Below are 25,113 nucleotides of genomic sequence, written 5' to 3' on the forward strand. Positions count from 1 at the left end.
AAATGGATGTCTGCTGAGGGCAATTTGCTTTCCACTGCAATAGAGTGAAAGCTTTGAAGCTTGGGCCAACTTTAGTACCCTGCAATCTGCTTCATGTGAAGGCCAGCGTGCAGCTGCATTCTGGCAGAAGCAGATGAGGGTAGGATGGAGTGTCACTAATTACCTCAGTGCTTTCACTGCTAGAGATCCAGCTTTGCTTTCCTGTACAAGAATCTCAGCCCCACTAGTACTGTGCCCTACTCATTCATCACTTTTGTAACAGCCTCTAGAACAGCTTCACTTCAATCTTTCATTTCAAAACCTTCCAGAATCTCAGCAGACCCCTAGGTAGCTGTTAAACACAAAGTACAATTTACGAAGCAACGTCAGCTTTGTGCCAGCTCCAAGAGCTCACAATGGCAAATGCACCAGTGCTGGCTGTTCACTAGCTCTTAAGCAGCAAAGTGACAAAAACTGTTATCAGCATCCCAGGCAGAAAAGGGGACACAGTTATGAAGCCAGTCAGTCTTCAAGGGTCGAGAAGCTTTGCCTGAAGGCAGCTGAAGAACCATGCAAGCACTACATATGCAGTAATTTCTCAATACATTCTCTCTCACTGCACACTAAGGACAGAAACATAGAAGGACTGTCCATGCACACTAAGAACAGAAACATAGAATTGAGTCATTGCAGTCCACTACAATTAAATTCAGTTCAAACTAGGCCCCTCTGTCACTCCAAGCTCAAACATACTACAAAGTGAATGAGTACCTAGGCAGAAAAATACACTAAGGTCAGACAGATAAGCATACTTAAAGACCATGCAAAAATAACCTTTATTATGTATTTCCTTCATAAAAATGAATGAGTTCTATTATGTCAAATAAGAGACAGAATAATACATATCTAGAAATGCAATGACAACTGGAAACAAAGCTAATTGTTTCAAAAAGGAAGGAAGGGTTTGGGAGGTCTGGTGAGGAAATTTGTTCTCATTTTAACTGCTACAACAAGATAAGGAATCTACCCTTAGTGAGTTATCTGGTCTATTCACCATTACTAGCCTCATTGTTATTTCTTTTGCATCCGTGTCATTTTAAATACTGAAATCTATAATCAAGGTTATACTTCCATACTAACTAAGCAATTAGCAGTCAGACACTAATATTAAGCTGACATTTCACAGGGATTTTCAGATTCTTTGGACCCAAAGTTCAGCCTGTATATCCATTAACTGTGTGCACTATTTTTCAAGTAGCACAATCTTTTCCAGCTAATTTGGTGATATAACACCACAATTAAAAAAGACTAAACATATCAGAGGACAGTCTCCATCTCATGACAGGGTACAAGAACTCCGTATCTCAGATGTACTATAACGTTGTTGCCGGGATTGAGACCTGTATTCATGAACTTCAAAAAGACTACAGTTTTGTTCCTCTAGAGGAAACAGCAGCCCCAAATTTAAGTATTATCTCTTCCAGGTTTCTCATATTTGTAAACAGTGTTACCTAGGCCTGTAACTTCACTCTAGAGACTATACAGATGGGAGTTCTGCTTGTAAAAGGATAGCCAGTTGTTGGCAGGGAGAATTCCCCTTTACTCCTTGTAGCTGGTATACCTGTGATACTAAAGTTGAATGATATGTTCAGATAAAACAGTAAACATTCTCACGAATATTCAACTTTTACTAACTCTAATATGTACGTATGAAAAAATCTAAAACACAGCCTCTTCTTGGAAGGGACACTCTTTATTTAAATCTTTGTTGCATGACAGACCTCCACCAGACGAAGGAAAGTTTCCAGGCTGTTCTACACCTGCACCTCTGCTCTGATCCACTTTGCTTTAGTCACTTCTGAAACATGCATTCATACTACATTGAAACTCAGCAGCTCCTAGACTGCTTACCAACAACATTCAGCTCTACCACTCAAAGTCCTTACAAAAAACACACCCTTTTCAAATGATCCTTCCTAATAAAACCACATTAGTCACTGTCTTGATGGTGCTAGCCAAGCGTGCATTCATATCAGGAAAAACATCTGCATGAACAGTAGCAAGTGGCAATTACTGCTCCTCCATGCTAATTCAAACAACAAAGTAAAACATCCAAAGACATTTTTGTGAGAACAAGTCCACAGCTCTAGGTTTTCTGTCTGGAGATGCTACCACCTTCCTCATAAATATAAGAAAGAATAGGCTTATCTTTTGCTAACAGAATAAGACATTTTGACTAACAAAAGCAGCATTACATTATCCTACTACTGTAGTAGTACAGGTGACAGCCAGTAACGTGTCAGGAGCATTACTTATTTTAATTGCAATATTAAATTTCTTGCTTGTCTTAGAATGTAAAACAACAAAACAAATCGCTTTAAAAGGAAAAATTCAAGTTCATAATAGCAAAGTCCCCAGTTTCATGCAGTGGAATTGTAGGCATTTCTGAGGTCATGTGACATATCTTTCAGGCAGTCACACGATGAAACCATCATTCTTAATGTGATTACCCTATAATTAAGGGTCTACTCAAGCAAAGGTTCATCATCTTTACTAGTGTACTTTCTATTTCCTGTATGATCAAATGCTACTCAGTAAACTGAAACTATGAACCACATTGTGCAGTAGCCAAAACCTGGGAGTAATGCGAGGACACAAAAATGAGAACGATATCTCATAGCAGTTGACAGCCACTAGATCACTACCATTTTCCCACAGGGACTGGCTCCAATATTTCTGCCATGACACTGAGTTTTTTGATGGAGATATTATCATCTACATTTTCAACATTGCATGGGATTTAGCCACAGGAGTTATGCAGCTAAATCTTGTTAGTGCAATGCCTGGAAGATTTAAATGGAAATGATTAATTATTACCTTTCAGCACTATCTTCTGCATAAAGAAGTTAGAGTTTAGGAACAGGCATTCAGGAAATTACCCCCTAACACTTGTCCCTCCATGCTTTATAATAAAAAGTTCATTGCAATGATTTTTCACAGATGAAAGTTTTTGGGGTTTTTTTCTTGTATTCTCCTTATTTGAATATTCTTTGTCTAGTCCTTTTGATATTTCTTTTTCCTCATGGGTTGAAGAGATCATCATCTCCACCAAGTTCTTTAGTACTGATTGTAATTAACAATCACAGCCTGAGCTACATTATTTACTTGCTGGGCATCTGGCATTTTTCCTGCAATCAGTGACTGAAGGTGACCGAAACACTGGAATAAAATCTAGAAAAATCAGAGGTCTCATTGGTCTTTTTTAATTTATTTATGGACATTCAGAATTTACATTATTAATTTGGTAGATACCAGGCTGTTCTTAGTAAACTAATAAAGCCACATATTTTCCTTTGTCTTCCCCCCAACAAGGTCATAAGCAATTTCACATTGTATCTAAGACTCCTCCCTCTGCCTGTAGCTACTACTAGGATTTGGTGAAATTTAAATAAGCTAACATTCTTCCTTTATATATGCTGACACAGCTTTTTGCAGGGCATTCCCAAACCCTGATTACATAATTATAGAATTATCTAGGAAAACCATTCACATGGCCAGAGAATTATGCTCCAAAATATACAGCAAGCATTACACAATTTTTCTCTATATAGTGCTTATAAAAGTTACATCTAGTTTGTGAAATAAAGATAAATGAATAGTGGTATCTGCAGAACAGTTCTGAGCTGACTTCACATTATGAACTATTGCATAGAATGTGTCTTACTACCAAGAAACTAAGGTTAATGCTTATCAGTAAGACTACCAGTGCAATACAGTTCATGACACAGGTCATCCAACCTTCAAACAGTTGAGGGAAAAGCCAAGAATGTGGAATGCAGGAGCTAGCTTCATAAATGGAATGACTGTCTGAATACATAGAGCTTCTAACTTTTCTGTCCTTAGCTTTATGTTGGAATACTTCTGAATACTCTGAATATTGCATCCACTCCAGCAGTGGTGTATAAAGAGGTGGAAAAAGAGAGGGTATGAGCATAAAAAGTTCATCTCCCCACTTAACGTTCTGACTTGTTGCAGAGGTACGAGGGGAGTACCATCAGCATGTGCTATTGTTGCAGAGGTACGAGGGGAGTACCATCAGCATGTGCTATCTGGCTTACAAGCAGAGAGAACTTACGAAGGCAGTGGATGAGTTAGTTCAGGAAGCCAGGGGAGTACCATCAGCATGTGCTATCTGGCTTACAAGCAGAGAGAACTTACAAAGGCAGTGGATGAGTTAGTTCAGGAAGCCAAATGGACAAAATAAGAGTCCACGCAGAGCTGAAGAGAGGATTTCTGCCCAGCTACACCCACGTACTGCACTCTCATTTTTGCAGGAGAGGAGAGCATTGTGAAACATTCCCTTCAGCCATATCTCCAGCTGATGTTGATCAGCCAGTCCACTTACCTAGTGACCCTTCAAGCTTGACCAAGCAATTCCATTACAAGGCAGTTAGGTGGAAGCATAATGCTCTGGATGTTCAAAACCTCTATGACCTCCTGGAATACCACCTACCCCCAAAAAGGAGACTGTTTCTACCTAATGCACTTAAGTAGTCAAAATTTCAGATGTGAAAGACACGACATGGGCAGGGCATGGGAAAACTGCTACTAGAACTAATGACCTCAGCAGAATATAGGCTCCTGCTGAAAAAAAAGGTGCCAGTGACATTTATCTACACATACAGTATTACTGCTTGATTCAGATTTTAAATTCCTAAATGAGCTAGTATTTCAGTACCTTGAAAGAAAGTGTTATCTGGGCACTGCAGTTTTGGGATTCAGAGCCTAGAATAATTCTATTCAGATAAGCAAGCAGTATTGGAAGTCATCCAAGAATTGGTGGCAAATGGCAATCTCATCTCTGATGCTGCAGGATTTTCCTTTCCTACAGGAAGAGGGCACCCTTAGGATATGCCAAGTACAAAGGAATTCAGATAAAACCCGTAACCTTCCAGAAAACTGCACAGCCAGATCTCAAGGGGAACCACACAAACTGAAAGCACCAAAGTGATATGAACAAAAAAAATATTTTAAATCAAGCCATTTATTTTTAAAATTAAACAAAACAACAACTACTAAACCCAACAAAAAATTCTACAAAATCTCCACTCAGCTTAAAAGGAGATGTGATATTACTCTGGAACGGTAACTTTTTATTTCCACAATAGATTTTTACTTGCAGGCTCCAAGCTGCCCTGTAACAGTAACAGAGTGGCTCGAACAGCAATATCAGATTAGTCAGGGAAAAGCACATCACAGAAAAGAAAAAATATTGAAGGCTGCTGTAAGGTTAATTTGCTGACCAACTCACTTGAAGCCTGGGAAAGTAAGTAGAGGAATCTGAAGGCAAAAATGCCATTACAAAGATGCCTTGCAAATAATGTTCACAGAGTGAACTGAGTATACATTGCACTGGGTATAGTTAAAATAATACAGTAGGCAGTGCTCATTATACATCGAAGGATTCCACCTCTGATCGAGTAAGGATAATAAGAAAACCTGAAAAAATTCCAAAAATGGGAGAATTCAGAGGTGAACTTTCTTCATAGGAAAAGGTTAACATCTGCTGCTGTGGATATTCTTAATTGGGGAGTTCTGCATTAGATTTGATAAAAAAATTTAATTGCAGCATGTTGCATTCCACTGCAAACGGTACTGCTGCAGTAGCATCAAAACCAAATCACAGACTGTGGCCAGAGGATAGGCAAAAGTGATAAATTACTTTGCAGCAATAGCAGGGAGAGCTGGCTGATTAGTTTTAGCTACGATGTTGATTGCAGCTACAATGTTTTGTTGCTCTGAGTCAAAAGAATGGCCAAATTAAGACATTCCACTGACTTTATCTGGAAGCCATTCAGCCCAGAAATTTTTTAGTGAAATACACAACTGTTTTGTGATACTTGACAGTCCGGCAGATTATTTCTATAAAACATAACCAGGATCTATTTTTCCCCACTTGTCCTCTCAGACAAATTCTTTTTCTAGCATCTCATATACCACAATACCACGTTTCCCTACTGAAAAAAAGTGCATGGAACATGCTGCTGCATTCTCAACCACTCACATTGACTATATAGTTTTATTTCTGCCTTCATCATCTTGCGCTGTGTCTTGCAAGGTCTCTTCCACCTTCAGTGAGGAATGCCATCTTCCTGTATCAGCTCACCAAACCTGAAATGAAGCACCTTTGGGCTTTGCCCTTCTCATATGGAAGAGATTCCTTACGAGCACCACAGAAACCAAGCAGTATCATTGTTTTCCTACCAATCCCTTCTTAAACACCTCGCGTGCTCAGATGGCTGCAGAATGATACATGATGATTAGGCTAAGGGTGAACTATGACAACTAGCCTAGCAGACTGACTGCTGCTGTCTTTTCTTCGCAAGGCCTCTAATCTGCTGGCTCACATAGAATAGAACAGATTATTTTGCTTGGAAGGGACCTACAACCATCATCTAGTCCTACTGCCTGACCAATTCAGGGCTGATCAAGTTAAAGAACGTTATTAAGGCCATTGTCTAAATGCCTCAGACACAGGCTTGGGGCACTGACCACCTCTCTAGAAAGCGTGTTCCAGAGTTCAACCACCCTCTATGTAGTGAAACACTTAGTAATATCCATTCTAAACCTCCCCTGACACAGTCTGAACCATTCCCACACATCCTATCACTGGATACCAGGGAGAAGAGCTCTGCACCTCTCTCTGCTTCCCCTCCGCAGGAAGCTACAAAGAGCAATGAGGTCACCCCTTAGTCTCCTTTTCTCCATACTAAATAAGTCCAAAGTCCTTAGCCACTCCTCATAAGACATTCCTTCCAGCCCTTTCATATTTCACTCTAATGGTAAGTTCTTGCCATAAAAAAAGAAGGGAGGTGGGGGTGGTGTTAGTATAAGCATCTACTGTAACCATATCCTGATTCAGGCCTCTTAGTAATATAAAAAATTAACACCACAGCTGGAAAGCTGGTGGGATTACACAGAAACCAGTAACAGTCACAGCTTCCTTATGTGGTGAACTCCTGACCAGGACAATTTCAGATACTGCCTCTCACGTAGTGGGATACATGTCCACTATACATATGACTCTTAGATAAGATCATTCAATGATCCTGTGTCCTCAGTTCTAGGCACTCACGTTGTTTTCTCCCTCTTCCTCTGAATTGCCTTCTCTCCTTCAGCACTGACTGAATGACAGCTGCAGCATTGCCTTTGCTGCTCACATTAGAGATGTCATTCGTTTTTGTGAGAAAGCAAAAATAAGCAGCACTTCAGCTTGCCTTTCTGTCCTGGTATAGGGCCTAAAAAGGAGGATGCTCTAAAGTGTCCTCAGGGGAGTTACGCTGGTATTTGTTGCTGTGAACTCCAAGTGCCCTGAGGTGAAAGGATCTTGCTACCACAGCATGTCTCACAGGATTTTGTAACCACTGACAGAAATGTCCAAAATGCATGTCTTGCAGATAAAAACAAGCACAGAATTTCAAGAAAGAACAACTTGGCAATTTTATGATAACTGGGGAATTTAACATGTCTATGGTCCACTGACAAAATGTCTCCCTACCTGCCTAAAAAAAATAAAAAATATGAAGTGCAGCCTTGTAGTCTCACTGTGAAAAGATGTCATGAAAGCCTTAGGTCATGAATGAACGATTTTTAAAAAGCAAGCATTTACATTAGCAGATTTTATTTTGGACTTGTATGACTCCAGTGAGGGTAGATTTGTCTTGATTACATCTTGCATTTTAGTAGTACACATGTTCTCATCAGACACTTTTGTCATCCATGATCAGAGTCTGTTCTACAGGAGGATGAATGCAATATAAACCCTACATGAAACGGGAAGATCAAAGATTATTTAATCCTACCGTGACTCAACCACAGAGAAGCTGGCTGGTTTTATCCTGTTGTACCACCCAGTTCTGTCCAGATTCAAGACCAAAAAGGCTAAGACAACCAGATTTGCATTCCTGTCAGCTAACACTGAAGTACTGACAGAGGCACCAGAAGACACTCAGTGTCATTGCCTTCTAAACATCTTTACCTTCTGCATTCTTGCTCTTCTTCCCAGTCAGGAATTCAGAAATTATGCTTTACTTCCTTTGCACCCAACATATCTCAGACAGAGCTGTCATTCTAATACAAAAATGAACCACCAAGGAAAAAAGAATGGCTGCAAGAACACCACCAATAAACTATATACTATTATTAAGATAGCTGTTTTTAAATATAGACAAATTCTTCTAAGGCTAGGGTGAATCCCTCTCACAAACTACCACCTCTAAAAACAACTTTATGACCCTATGCTGATTGTAGGAAAGAAGATAAAGACCATCAGGAAACAACTCTGCAATGTGAAATTCGGTGCGTAACAAGGGATGCAGTTTCCCTCACCCTGTGCATACTTCGGTCAAGCTCATCACATAGCCTACTATGTCTAAAGTACCATTGCCGTTTCGGCAGTAATGAACACTTCTGCTCACGGAAGCAACATGAAAGTGAAGAATCCTTTGATAACACAGAATTCTAAATCATGCTGCCATTTAATGACTTTTACATCTTAAGAGGATGTGGTAGAAATCTCTTATGTGCTTTTCCATTTGCTATTCTTTGGTACCTTAAAAAAAAAAAAAAAAAAAGACATATGCAGCTGCAGTTTTTCCTCTCTTTTCCTTCTATGTCAAACTCTCCTCTGAAGCACAGTGTAGCAGTACACCAGACCACACTGAACCCCATTCTTTCTATTTAACTTCCCCAGCATTAAGACCAGAACAAGTACTGGTTTTGGAAATTGCTAGGGGAGGATTCCATGATAACTTTAGACCAAATGAGATTATTTGGACCTGTCTATAAATATTTGAAGATCAGAATTATATCAGGAAAAGATACACAGGTAGATCCTAGCATCAAGAGGGAAAGACGCCTTTTTTTTTTCCTTACGCAACAGATGAGATGTTAAATCACAAATCATGTTCAGGGAGTCAAATTCTCATTTGGGGAGAATGGACTTCTAAGGCTGAGCAGATTTATGTCAGTCAAGGATGACATTCCTTTCCAATTGCTCTAGCTTTGTACAATTCAGGGCTTGATCCATTAATATTCAAGACATTTTGCAAAGGCCATCTTTTCCATGAGCATTTATGGCAGAGAGATTGATACATACCAGTGGGTTTGTGATTCAGAGTCCTAAGGTGGATTTGTTTTGGTATCAGCATAATCAATGATTAAATGAATTGTATTTATTATAGAAATTGCCTATCAAGTGTTACATTGTAAATAACGTCAGGTGGCTAGAAGATGCATAACTGTCAGAAAACCATCAAAATTTATGTCAAATATTAAGAAAGTTACATAGAATGCACATTCCTTCATTCACTGACATAGGCAATTCTGTTCTTTTTCTATCCCTGAGCACCACTTTCTCCTTCATTTGGGTTAACTTATTTCATTATGGTAGAGATGTTTAAAGTCATACAATATACAGTACATCAATTTATTATACTCACTTCTTCACAAGATATAATCTAGTGAAAAAGAGTTTTCTTTCACTAGAATGCCTTTAAAGTCAGATTGTGTCATACATTCATGGGTTAAGGAAAGCATTTAAAAGGGCCCATAATTTTAGAGTAAGGTTAGTATGCAGCAAGTCTATTAATAGTGTTAATGAATTCCCATCTCAGCAAGAAAGGAACTAACTACTCCTTTGTTTCAGATTATGATTACCTTGGGTTTCAGGCAACCACTTTGGTCATGGAAACAAATACGTATTTGCAAAAACATTTAGCATTTAAAGTAACATTACATTTAACTGTGTATCTTTCTAGTTCTTGATCAATTTGACTTTAGAAAGAAAAAAAGCAAGGGCAGCTGTTGACTTAAATCAGTTTTATCATATAATTTGATTAAAAAAACCAAACAAACAACTATTAACCATAATAACAGATGAAAAACAGGGTGAACAATTGCAGTATCATGAGCACATACCTACTAAAGGACAGCGTGATGCTGATTCAGCAACCTCCATCCTCCAGTCTCCTCCAAAATCAAAATATCTACCATTTCACTACCAGGCCTCGTCACAAAATCTCCTATAAACTGTCTTGAATTAAGTGAAGGCACCACATCAGTTGACCAAATATGGTATCTTACATTGTCCGAATATGAGCAAGCGTTGTGTCACTCCATAGCTGAAGGTACACCATCATACAGGTGTGACCATGCCATGAAAACCTTGATTTCTGTTACTTCATGGAAGAGGACTGCAGGACTAGATGATACTAGAAAGCAGGATGGATTAAACAGTAAGGTTTGATTCAGTCAGTAAGCCGAGTTAAAGATGTTTCAATACATACAGTACATCCCTGGATACTTATACGGTTGTCTACCTGAAGGAAATGAGAGATTGATATGATTTTATATGATGTTTCTTAAACAACAAAACTCACAGTTTGTCACTTACAGGTCACACATTAAAGCTATCCAAGAATATCTTTAATATTCTGTTAGAAGCTATAGACTTATTCACCCTAGGCTCCCTTCATAATCAATAGAAATCTAGTTAAAAGTCATTGGAGTCTAGTAATTCATTTCATCCTGAAGTAAACATTCAGAGTAGATCAGATTAATCATTCCTTCGGTAAATCTATAAACACAGAAACCAGCCTCAGATTTGTGGGATTTTCCTGGAACATGAAGACCTGGGTTAAAGATTTTTAAACAAGGCAGAAATAATATCGTTTGATCCCAGAGCCTGTATTTTAGTAACTGGAAAGCCACTGACTACTCTGCCCTGTGGTCTACCATTTCCCCAGCTTCTCACCAAAAGTTGCACTGTGGATTTAAGAAGCCCTTGTAAAAAAAAAAAAAAACAAAACACAACACATACATTCTTACTAAAAACCTTAGTTTGAAATAAACAGCATCTCCTAATATTTAAAAAAAAAAAAAAACCCAAAAAATTAATCATCTAAAGATTGAGGTAGAGATCTGTTGTTACAGGATATTTCTTGAGTTGCAGGATGGAAAATCTGATTATTGTAGCCCTAGTGTTCTTATCAGTTGAAAAACAGACATGTAAAGATCAAGTATATTCTCACAGCATTCATTTCATTCAACCAAAGCTAGCTAAAAAAAAAAAAAAAAAAATAAATTTCAAAACCCCTGTATTTACTGAAATACAAAACAATCAACATCATATGCATTTACTTCTACTTTTCTAGTCCATTTCCCAAAACAAACAATAACCGACACAAAAAAAAGGAAAAAATCTGACAGCTTTTAAACTTGTTTTTGTTTTGAACAGAAAGGAACATGAATACATTTGCTCTTAAATTTTTGCCCAAAGTATTAAGATTTAAAAGTATTAGATATAATATCATTGGAACTCACTTTTCACAAAACGTGGCAATTCTGTAAGATGTTTCTAGCCTCAAATACAAAAATGACTGCTCGTCTTTCATATGCCCCCCGCAACGTGTACTGTAAATATGACAGTCAAGTATTGTATTAGGAAAAACATCAGAAGAGATCAAATAAGAAGTAGAAAAAGAGATTAATGAAGCAGAAACCCAAAAATTAAGTTAATAGAATTCCATTGTGTGGTTTGTGGGGAAAAAAAAAAAGCCACATTTCTCCTACATTTTCCAACAGTCTTCCATCATCAGAATCTGGGATTTGCAGGTAATATATTGCCATTTATCACCATGAGATTTTATCCCATCTAAGCATGTAAGCTGTTCTTAGTAAATATCAGCTCTATTTTATGAGTTGCCTAGCACATGCATGGATACATCATAAATAAATAACATTTTTACATTAATACATCATTATGGCACTAAATAAGTAATGTCTCAAATGACCCACTAGCAAAGCATAGATACTGGTTAATTTATTTTAAATTCAGTCTTTTTAATTCACTCCTTGTTCCATGCTGCCACAGTAGTACTATACAGTTCCTATCTGCTATTTTCCAAAATGTAAACTTTATGTTAACTTTATGTATCTCTCAAATTGCCTCGATTATGAAGTAATTCATGGAATGAAAAAAACCAAAAAAATACAGAGGAAAAACCAACAAAAAAAACCCAAAACCAAAACACCCACAGATAAGTTTGATGAAATTGAAACTGAAATTTCAAACAACAGGTACCAAAGTCAGCAGCTGCATACATCTCAGATCAGGTATTATCCACACAATGCTTAGAAATGAAACATGTTTCTAATTTTCTTAAAGGGGGCTTATAAGAAAGATGGGGACAGACTTTTTAGTAGTTTCTGTAGCAACAGGACAAAGAAGAAAGGCTTTAAATTGAAAGAGGGTAGATTTATGTTAGGAAGAAATTCTTTACTAAGAGGGTGGCGAGGCACTGTCCCAGGCTGCCCAGAGCAGCTGTGGATGCCCCATCCCTGGCAGTGCCCAAGGCCAGGCTGGATGGGGCTGGGAGCAACCTGGGCTGGTGGGAGGGGTCCCTGCCCGTGGTAACAGGGTTGGAATTAGGGGGATCTTTGAGGTCCCTTCTGACCCAAACCATTCTATGAATTTATGTTTGAATTAGAAGTGGGGACATATATGACACAAAAAATGGGAAAAACTATATTGAAAGACTTTAAATTATTATGATGGCAACCAGGGCATTTACAACATATTCCTGGTACCACATTATTTTTATAAACTCCACTTACAGGTTACTCTTAATGCTCTAGAATGGAATAAGAATCCTCAGAGGTCTTCTCTCTGAGAAGTACAGAAGCAGGCATTCACGCTAAAGCCAGCAACGTGCACTTCTGTTTCAATGGATAATCCTTCTCTTGCTAAATACTGAGACAGCAATTGCTATTAAAATCAATATTCTTGGCACACGCTGAGTGCTTTCACTTCTAAGACAGTATTTTTCCTGAATCAGCCTGAGTGGAGATGGAAACACTGGGTCAAACTGAATGCATAATGGAATAGGTGGAAGTTAGACCAAGGAAAATAAAAATTACTTTAAGTGTCATCTAAACTGTGATATCATTCTCTAGAAGGTTTTGAGTCAAACCCATAGTGGCTTGGGATGGGATTTTGTGTAGCTGCCTAAACCTATCTGGTGGCCCAGAACTGCTGAACTAGAATCAAGCACATTATCCCTTCTCTCTTTGATCCTCAGTTTCACAGAAAACTGCTACTGAGAAATACTGACTCATCTCCTGGTCTTCCTGGCACTGGGAGAAAGATAGGGAGCTTTGGAGCTATAAACTATTTATCCTGAAATGTTTAGTGGATAAACAAGAAAAGCATCATATAAAACCAGAATATACCATTAACACTTCCGAAAACTAACCGTAACCATAAATAAGTACTTTGAGGGAAAGCAATCTCGGGGGAAATAATGCCTCAGGGGGCAAAACTCACTTATCTGCAAGGAGAAAAATGCTTAAGGGGAAAGCCTGTCCAGTCAAAATTATCTGATAGGCTGTGGGTATGAAGTGACCCAGGGGACAATCATCCCAGAATATTTACTGCGCAAATATGCAGCTTACTGTTTTTAAAGCTATAGTTATGCATATTGATAACCACGCAGATCACAGACATTGTTTTCACAATCTCTCTGAATTTGCAGACCTTCATCCTTAATAATCATGAAGACTACTAACGTCAGAATCCAGCAGCAACAGGTGTGTCTACAAAGAATGAAAGATGTTCCTCAGTGAGATTTCTTCCACGCTGAAAGTCAAACTTCCACGGAAGCCACTCTTGGTTCAGCAGCTAAAACCCCAAGTATTCCCTGCTCCAGGGACAGGCTGATGAACACTGAAGCAGTGCAAGGAGATGCGCCCAGACAGCACAAACAGGACTATGTAGCTGTATTATCAGGTAGCAAGCACAGAACATACCAAAAGAAATGTTTCTGCACACAACATAATTGCACTATGAAAAATTGCATCTGTGCCACAGCTGTTGCAGAGACTAAACTATAAATGTCTTGAAAAAGGCTTAGAGAAATTCCTGAAGGATAGGTCTATCATTGGATATTTGATATAATGGTTCGGCTGAAACTTTTGACTTAGATGTCCTTAAGCTATTGATTGCCACAAGTTGCAAGAATATAAAATGACTCTTTCCTATACTTTTCCTGTAAAAATCTGCTGCTGGACTAGCTAGATCTTCGGTCTGCCCTAGTGAAGTTTTTCTCATCTGACCCATCTTCTGTGGGTAACACTAGAACATAAAGTCTTTGATCTGCCATCTACCATAATCACTCTTCAAGTATAATTGATAAGTGTACTTATGAAGTCACAGGGTGTTATGCATGCTCATTTTCAATACAGAAGCAGCAGTTTTAAATTCCAAAAAAATAAATCATTTTTGATGAAATAACTTACTGAACAATGTAACTTTTACTGAATTGCTTACAAGCATACTATGCATAGACTGTTCTTCTATACTTTTATTTTTTTTCTGAACAGTCAAATGATATTTTTATTGTGACTTGCTAAATCCTGTAGAAAAGTATATTTGTTATATACTCACAGTTAGATTTTTCAGACACAATGTTTTAGTGTTGGACATGACAACCTTTGATATGCCCTTATGAGATAATTTCTTTAATAAAATAAAAAAATCAACTAGACCTATACTTTTTGTATATTAATCTAAACAAACATCATAGGGGTCCAAAGAAAGCCTATACAACCAAACTGAATGGTATAAGAGTTAATCTACTCCCAAATATGTCTAGACATACAAAATGTTGTTGGCTGAGGTTCAGAAATTAACTATAGACAGAGTCTGGCACATTGTTCTGAAACATGTTGGCACATGTTATTGCTTGACAACAAAACTAACAACGTGAGGACACAAAAGAGAACACTGTCCTACACAATGAACATGCTAGACACGGATCTAAGTGAATAATGCAGAGCTGCTTGAAAATGTGTAAGTTTTTTTTGAGCAGGGACTCAGAAAAGGTTAATTCAGGGTGAGGTTACAGATTCTTACTGCAGAGTTTTCACAGACCCAGATGCAGAGGTATCATGAGTCTGGCTGGCTCAGATCAGCTTCATTAGCCAGCCAGGCTCACTCACAAAAGTTAAACAGTGAGAGCTGATGGCACATAAGCTTCCTAGAAACTTCATTGCATGCATTTAAAAATGAGAAACACTGGACATCTAGAAAAATCTCATCTAGCAAAATATATTTGTATCTTTTGGCCAGGGTAGAGCACTAGAATTTATAATGAATGTGAATATAATATAACACAAATATTACACATGCAATTCAAGTTAAAATGGAAATATACAATGAACATTTACATTTACCCTGGCAAAGCTTTTTTTACCTTGTTCTTTATGTTTTTGTTAAAGATAGAAGTCCCTCCAGCTATGACTTTGAATATTTCCCCAAGTCAAGAAAAGAATTATTTCAATAGTACTGGCTCCATACAAAGATTCAGAATTCAAATGTAATTTTTCAAACCATGAAGCCATAATAGCGGGGCTAGGTACAGCATAATCCTGGGAACAGTTAATGTGGAAGAAATTGATAATCCTGAATTCCCAGTTCTGGACTGAACAGACATATGTATTTTACTACTGACTGACACTGGACAAAGCAGTTCCAAGAGACCACACCAGGGTATCACACTCTTCACCGCATTGATTTTTTATATCTAAATTATGCAAATCAAAAAATTAAATGAGAAATGCCATCTTTCTTAGAATGGCATTAATTTGACTATACAAGTTAACGAATAAGAAATACTGTTTCTGCCTTCCTTTCACACCAGCATTAAACAAGAAAAGAGATTCTTCACTGAAAATCAGTTCAGTGCTAAGAATCACACTGACATAAATCATATCAGGAAAAACCTCTATAATCGTATAAATATTTTGCATTGGCAAAATCCTAGTTTACTTATAGAACTGCAGGAAAACAGTTCTGCAGGAAAACAGTTTTGCCCAAGGCTGCTGAAACAGGACAGAGCCTGTATTTCTAGGGACTTTAGTCCCATAAAAGAAAATACATAACTATTTCTCTCACCATGTCCTCCTTTAACATCACAACACCTGCTATATCTAGCATTTGTAAGGAAATGTCCCTTCCTCATGAAATTTTTGACTTTTCAGCAAAATACCTGTTCATTTCCATCATTGAGCATTGGAAAAATACTTGTTTGAGCATCACCACCAGTGTAGTACAAGTACTGTGAACACGTAACCAAATACAAACAGGTTCCTCCAGATAGATTCTACCTCTCAGAATCCACCACTTTCCCTTCCAACGAAGGGAATCAATGACTGGGTCTCCGATCATACTGAATCCTAAGAAATAAAATCTGCTATGGATGGAAAAAAATATCCAATTTCAATATGTTAGAGCTGCAGTCAGACTGAATTCTGATGGATTTCAGGTTTCATTATAAGCAAAATTTTAAAAGCCTCTATACTTCTTTTTTTGAAAGTTTACTTTCAGCACAGTGAAAATTATCTAAAAACACAATATAAAACAACCCTATTCTTCCTTTAACCGTTATTTCAAAGGAAATGTTTCAAATACCGCAAACATCTTCGTTATTAGCAACATCAAAGCACCTAATACAAAAACACATGGCAACGATCTGCTAGTGAAATACTAGTCAAGTCATTCCAATCTCTTTCATACACATCTCATCTAAGGGAAGACAAAGGCTGAAATAAAATTCCATTTCTGACTGAGACGTGTGGCTACCATGGTAGTACCATGCATAACAATCTTTATTTACTTCTACCTTCTGAGCTGCTGAATTCATCATACTCCACTGCAAAAATTCATAGTTAACTTTTGCATCCAGTTCCTTCAATGTGAATGTAACTATACATTCAAAGACATGATTTTGAGTACAAAGCTTTTTGTGTTAGGTGATCTTGTCAAGAAAAAGGTTTTCAGCTAGCCCTTTAATTGAGCTTCCCATTGTACGCAGCTGTACTGGAGTGCAAAGAGCACAACAGATATGCCTATTTTGCCAGGGGAAATACTCCGCTTCTACCACGTAGACATAGTAGTGTTAGTATAGCATTCTGGAAAAAAATAAGTGCTAAATTAATTTCATACTTATTTTGTATTCTGTAAACTGGTAGCAAAATATTAAAATCTAGAAAAAAGGCTTAGTTCTTAAGCACGACTTGCTATTATTTCTATTATACAGGTGGTAACTGGAAATGGGGCTGGGGGCAGAGTAGCATTTTATTTCAAATGAGCAGAAACTCAGTACAAGGGGGGAATCTTTCTATCCCACATATATATCCCTAGTCTCCATATTTGAAAAATATTAACGTAAGATAAACTGTCTGCAAATAACACGCAGATGTAACATATATGATATAGCTTAATTGCCTTCTCAAAATCTCTGCCCTTGACATTTCAAATGAAAGGAACCGATCTGAAACAAACACGTAGTATCTTTCCATTTGCAGGAAGTGTTGGCGAGTGGTGGTGGTGGTATTCTGCATTTTTTTGGACTTTCCAATTACTTCAAGCTTAGCTGGGCAAACATTTCATGACTTAACACTGGCTTACTACACTGCATAGCTATTTCCATTGCTGGTGTCTGGTTTCAGACAAAGGTCCCTTTTTACTGATCAAGTTTTTGTTGATTGCCTAGATCTGCCAGATAAGTAACTGCTCCATATGGGAGCCTAATACAAAGCAATCACTAGGTAGCATTTAATCAGATACATTAAATGTAAATGAATTACATCAGAAAAAGATACAGTGCCTATTAAGGACATTTAAGCAAAAATATTTTTCCTAACCAATCTTGTTTGAGTCAGTGGGCTGTGCTCCTGGGACTTTTGGGGTACAAGCATGGCACTAACCGCCCTAAAGCATCATCTGCAGTGCTGACATCATCCAGATGTTAAAATAACCGAAGCAGACTCAACAGTGAACGTGACTAATAATACGAGAATTGCACTGAGCATAGGTACGCCCCTCTGTACTACGCACATGCAGACCTTGCACAAAACAGGCGCAACAGCTAAGCATCACTCTTCAGCTTTAAACACTCCTTACCCGGGGGCTGCTCCTTTGTGTTTCCTTTTCCCAGTATCAATAAATATCATACAAATAGCATGCTGAACAAGAACAGAGCTCTGTTTTTGCATGCTAAAACACTAGTTGAAAGCATAAATACATTTTGTTAAGAACATATATCCAAGGATTCCTTACATGGTTTATAGATTAGTATAGAAAAAAATGACGACATCAGTAGAAGAATGTAAAATTTGACCTTCAGCTAGACAGTGATTGGCATTGACTGTAATTCTTCGTGAGATTTCACATAATCAACATGCTGATGCATGTGGGGAGAGTACATAATCAGTTGCTCTTGATCAGAGACCACTTTGCATGAGAAAACAATCCAGCACTGGCATTCAAAAGTGTAAGGTCTGTGACAATTCTAATCGGAAACTAAAGTTATCAGGAAAATAGGGAAGCTGAAAAATTATTTTATTTGAACAAAATACAAAACACACAAGTTTTATACACTTCAGACTGAGAAGGGTTTATTGACTTATTCAGCTGGTTTAGTCTATGGATGTTAGTTGCAAATTCACAGATTAGATATTATTTTTTTTTTTTTGCCTTTGACTTCTACCAGCATCTCAGACAGATGCATATATGCGAGGTTGTCTCTTCCCTACTGGCTCTCTTTGTTTTATTCAGCAGCTATTGGATACCCTACAAATATGATGTAAGATCTAAAGACAAACATCAGTTCCAGGTGGTACAAGTCAGAATGGGAAGTAGACCAGTACAGTTCCATCTACATCAGCCATTTTAAAAAGTATATCCCAATTAAAAAGATATCTACTTACTAATCCTGCTTTAAAAGGATTTTACACCCTTGTAATGATATAATCAATTATTCTGCATTAGATGCATATATTCTCTCCTATGATGCATGTCCCCCACGGAAGTTATCTACATCACCAAAACCTGGGTACTGCCTAACTGTACAATTGCACATGTAAATTCCGTGATTGCACATAAGCATTTAATAATTGACTTAGAACTGGTAATTTTCTTGTATTTTTGTGCACTTGCAATGACTGCACAGGCAAATACAGGTACACAAAGTAGAATGAAACTGGGGCCTCATTAAAAATATGGTAATCACTACGATTAAGTAGAAGTTTTAGGACCAAAGAACAAGAAGTGTCACCAGATTGAGTCAATTCCCACTACAAACGCCACCACTTCGGACCTTGTTTGGGAACTAACAAAGTTCCCGTGTTGACCATTATGGGGAAAGAGAATTAAAGGGTGGTTGTTTTTTTAGCACTATTCAGTTACAATTAGAATTTCTGCTTCAATAGGTCAGAATTTCAGGGCTTTCTGGAGGGAAAACTAGTAACATCTCAGCAAAGGAAGAAAGCCTGTAGTTCTTCCAGTTGTATAAATAAACTTCCAACTTAGTAGCTCTCAGTTTTATGAGGATTTCACATGCTATGCCACACACTTCAACACCCACAGGTGCAAGCTCAGGATCAGAAATACAAAAGCTTTACAATTACATACTGAAGTTTGTGACCGCATTAAATATAGAAGTCAGCTGAGCGCGAGGTTAAATACAAATTGTTGACAAATCCCACCTCAGAAAAAGTTGCATAAATTAAAATAACATCCCTCAGTAACAATATAATCTTTAGGAAGTTTGATATTAAAAAAAAAAGATTAAAATGCCTTCCTCACACCTGCAAGGTGTGTTGGGTCTGTAAAGCAGTTAATTGGGTCATCAAAGACCTTGAAGACTAGTTCTTTACACAGCAATTAAACCATAAAGGAAGACAACTGTCAGTTCAAATTCAAATGGTTTTTATCTTCATCTAGTCAACAATCAGGAGTTGTCAATCAATACTCTGGTGCACTCATAACAGCTTCAAGCACTCTACAACTTACTCTCTGCTCCGATCATACATGTGCCTATGTGCACTTCAATTAAACCATTCATATCCCTGTTTCCTCTTTAGTATAAAGGAAATATTTGCCTCATAACCACCTTTCTCAAAGAATTATAAAAAAGAAAGTATAAAATTCAGCAGGAACTTCCACTTTATTAGCTCTCATTTTATACTTCTGTATAAACTTACAGTAAGCCCTTTTCCAGCCCTGAGACATAAATACCTTCATATTCCCCCAGTGGAACTCCAAAAGGATGACAGGAAAGGAGACAGCTTGTCAGTTGATTTGCTGGTTCTCCCCATTTGCAGCAGTATTCACAGCAGGCACATTTGTACAAGTGCCTTGATATATATCCTAGGCTTACAGCTAAACTATAGATATACCTATACAAATGTAACAGTTTGGGTAAGAATGTCTGTGCTGAACATTCTGCTAAACAGAAGCAACTTAGAAAACATTGTGGAATTGTGCACCTTTGCAAGGAAAAAGAACATTCTATCTTTCTTGGTTATGTACACACACATGTGTATATCTATTGGGAAGAAGGTCATTTCACCTGGCCCCTTTTTAAATTATTCATTGTTGCACACACAGATTTTTAGTACTATAAAAGGTCACTCCTGATTCTGCAACGCTTTTTTGTGGAGTAAAGAAGCATCCCATGAATATGCAGACGCACACCCCTGTAACACTTCAGTCACTGTGCATTAATGTGTGCTCTCTGTATATTTCAAAGTCAAACAAATAATACCCATCATGAACATGAATTTCTAATATCTTCTATATTTCATTTTAAATGAAATGTCAAAATGATGGAAAATATTTTCCAGAAAGTTTGCAAAGGGCAGTGTCTACTAAAAAGCTGCAATATGTAATTCTGCACTGGTGCAAAACATCATTAAAAGGGACACTGCCACAGCTTAAATCAGATTTTTAAATCAGTATTTTACTTACCTTTGTCAGTCCTTACATAGAGTAAACTGAGAATGGAAATCTGTTTGCAATCCTGATTTGTCATTCTCCAATTACAATAGCTAGTCAGATTTCCCTGCAGCTGAGAATATGGATGCCAGTATACCCTTTTTCCCTTTGTTATGCAGTATCATGTTGACATAATATTTACAAAACACACTAAGCTGGAAGCCAAGTTTGGATGGGTGGTGTCTGCAAAACATTGATTTGCCTGGCTCTGTCACGTGTAAAAGTGCTTTTCTACATTTATTCACCAATAGTGGTTCAGCTTACAAAGCACTGAGGAAGTCTTAATCAGTTTACGTGGGTATTCCAGTCACTCATATTCATAAGTTGCCTTTTACATCAACAAGCAAGGCCCAGCAGCTCTCCCCAGCTGTTTCCAGCTCCTTGAATTGGCATCTTACTCCTGTCCTTGGCAATCCTCCCTTCCTCATAGTACTTAGGTTGTATTTTTTGTAGTTGCTCAACAGCCTGCTTACCTGTCACGTAGGTAGCAGCTTCTGATGCTTGAGGAGGCCAGTTTAGCTATCCTATATGCCCAAGTTCTTACTGAACATGCCAGGAACAGTTGTTACCTATTTCTCTCCCAGGCCCCAGCAATTCTGTTTTCCCATCCTCTACTTCTCGCTCCCCAAACTTTCCATCCTCATCTCCCTACCAACAGGAACATCAGTGCTTAAATCTACTTCGCTCTACCCCAGACTTCTTACCCATCACTTCCCACAACCCCAGATTGTAGTCAGCCCACCTTCCCCTCAGCAGCAGTGCTTCTCAGAACACCCCCCTTACATGCATCATGATGAGAGACCACAAACACACAATTCTTTCTGGCAAATATGAAAGTGTTTAGCCTGAACAACCAACAGAAAGGTAGGCAGTGCTTTTTTATTTCTCTTTGGAGTAATCCAACAGTTAGTAAACAGATATGCATGCCTTTGACATGCTACAGGTACAAGTTATTTCTCAGAATCAGCCCTTCAAGGCCACGTACCAGTATAACCTCTCCATTTCCAGTGGTAGAGTATCTCCTCCCATCAAAAGAGCAGTTCCTGACTGAAAACCCTGGACTTGAACTTCAGCAGGTGCAATTTACAGCAACACCATTAATTCAAAGGAACTAAGCCAATTTATGCCTGCAAAGGTTGTTAACAAATACCTAGCTAATAAATGCTGCTGCATCCGATCAGAAGTAGCAAAATCAGCTTACCAAATTTCTTCCAAAAAAGAATGAGTCAGATTTCCTTCTTTTTATTAGTATAAACATTTTGCCTTAACTACTAAAGTTTTCTGTATGCAACCCTTTTGATCTTCATGCATTTTTAAAAAAATTGCGTCTCAGTGACTGCTTCAACTAGAATTATACGATCAGGTGCAATACAGTCTCTTTAGTCAATGTTTTAAGCCTTTTAGCATCTTGGCAAGTTGCAGGCTGCCAACTACCACTCATTTTTCCCCCACAGCTGTTCTGCAAATGCTTTTCTAACCATACATAGATTTCTTTTATAAACCTGTTTTGGACTTTCTGCCTCCCTCAGTTTACCCACCTCCAAAAGAGCCTGTCTTCCACCCAGGGAATGATACTTGACCTCTGCAGCTCTAACATAAAATATTCTTAGGCCACACAGCATAGATTCCAGACAGTCCAAACACTTTTTCCTTATATAAGGACTGTCAGTGCTTCTCTTATTTCTCATAAAGGAACTGAAATTGCACTGCTCAGGAGGTGAGAGGAAAAGGTGTGTTTGCTTGAGGGGATTGCTTTCTTCCAAAGTGAATTGCGCTATTCAAACCCACACATTTCCTCTTTCAGCTCACACACTGGGTCTTTGGTTTGTGTGCCAGTGGAACTTTGTTAACCCAGTAAGTTCATCTTTCACTAGGTTAGCTATGTTCATAAAGAGAGATTAAGTCATTAAGACAAGTGACATAATTAGCTAAGGAATACAGAGGAGTGGGTTTTAGGGGGTGGTGGGTAGGTTTTTTATGTCAGTATAGTCTCAATTTCTTTCAACATTGTTATTTCAGACTCGTCATCCTCCAAACACAGTTCACGCAGATGAAAAGATGAATCTTACCAAAAAGAGAAAGCATTGATTTTCAGGCAGCAAACGAATCTCTAATGTCCATACTACCTGCACTGTGATCTCTAGCAGATAAATTATTAATGCAAGTGTATGAACATCATTTTGTTGTGATTAGATTTCACTTAAATTTTAATTTAAAAAAAGTCACAGGGGATCGAAGAAGCAGTCACATAAGATAAGCGAGTCAGTCAAAGTTTTATTTTTCATGTTTGTGTGCTGGGATTATCTGGAATCTTATCATTCATGCAGCAAATTACCAAGAACTACATTAAAAATGTGTATAGCCATTTTCATTTTTGAAAGATTCAAGACTATAAATAATTAAGTGGGTGAGACATCTGTTATTTATGAGCTGAAATGACAGTTTTAATTTAGTTCTTCGTTTAGCTGAGGCTGACGTATTGAGAGTATGTAAAAGAAAACATATGAAATATTTTAAAATGACATCTCACAGAGCTTAAACTTTCCAAGGGTGCAAATCAAACACTGTTGGGTTTTTTGTTTGTTTTGTTTTCCTTCAAGGCTCATCAGAAAACACTCTTCATTCATGACCTAGTATTGTATGCCCATGTGGAGTCTGATGACAAGGTAGAGAAACCACACTGACTTCACAAAATAAATCAGCCGTGTTACATCTTTACAGACATTCTGAAGAGACAAATTGTTTCCTCAGCACATGGATACCAGTCAGACATGTTGCTCAAACCACAGTACTGTTATGAAGCAGGTATTTCCTATACTTTTCCCATCACTTTTCTCTCTACAGCTGTACTCTAGCACTTCTGTACCTAAAATATTACACTGACCTTTGTCAGTGAACGTGTGAAATTCATAGACTTACTTTCTCCCAGGGCAAACGGGAACTTGGTTTATTAACAGATAAATGGGAACATACGCAATGATACCTATACCAGTCCTGATGCATGTCCTATTGTGAATGCAAATATTCTGTGTGAGCAAATAAAGAACTCCAAAACCTCTGTAACAAGGTTTTCATAGAGCTGGCTGAGTCAGATAAAAATTAAAGGTGCTCATCTCTATCTTGCAGACTTGCCTGCTGAAACTTGTGCTTTGATTTGGGGAGGAAAGCCTGTCTTCTTCCAAAACTATTGCTTTTCTCTCTCTCTTTTCTTTTTCTTTTTAAAAGACAAAGTCTATGTAACATAAAATGATTCCTTAGGAACAGGCCTTTAAAGCTTCTCCCTCATGACTGACTGTTGAAACTACTTAACATTTCATATGTTTGCTAACACTGAAAGAAAAGGGATTGGGCCCATATTACAGATTTACTTTTCAAACTACTTCTTCAGACTTCATTAAACAAAAAAAGTAGTAACTGGAACATAAACGCAATTTCTTAAAAGTTATATATATAGTGATGCCAGTTATTTGTATAAACCCCAGACTCAAAAAGCATATGGCATTCAAAATCCAAGGACGCAGAAGTCAGAACTCCAGAACTGAAGAAAATAGATGCTATTATTTGTATAAATTATCATTACAATCAATTTCAGATCAAGTTTACCTTGGAATTGACTGTCCCTATTCTCTATTTGAGAAAGGCAAATTCATAGTTTGATGATACCAGGGGTGGGAGGGAGTGGAATTCCTCTAAGGTGGAAGTTTTCCAATAGAGAGGAATGCCATAATTTTTCTCAGACTGAGGAGAATCACGTCTGGACTCCCAAGTGATCAGCTTGGGATAGAGCTGCTTTTCAGAGGTGGTATACATACACAGTTTTCACTAAAACCAATGGTAGTCATCACTGCTCTTTCTCTGGAAAACACTGCAGAGAGAGAAAGCGTTCATCAAACATGTTGAATCTAGTGATAAAGAAGGGGGGCGGGAAAAAAACCTGGAAAGAGGCCTAAGTCCAGACACACGAGCTTTGTAATAACAAGCTATCTTTTATTAGATCAGTGATGAGAGGCAGACACAAAAGGCAAATATTCTAGCTGGTCTCCTAAGAGACTTTGTCTGTCCCTATGAACATTGCATTTCTTCAATCCTAGGCCATCACTAACAGAACATTACTGCCATGTCTGGAATTTGTAGTAAGTTTCTTTTGGTATCAGCTAGTTTCACAAAGAACCAACTAAATATTCAGAACCTCAGGGTAGTATAACCCTCCCAATGTTACACAACTGTAATGTTTAGTT

The sequence above is a fragment of the Falco cherrug genome, chromosome 7 (assembly GCF_023634085.1).
Source record: "Falco cherrug isolate bFalChe1 chromosome 7, bFalChe1.pri, whole genome shotgun sequence".
Lineage (NCBI taxonomy): Eukaryota > Metazoa > Chordata > Aves > Falconiformes > Falconidae > Falco > Falco cherrug.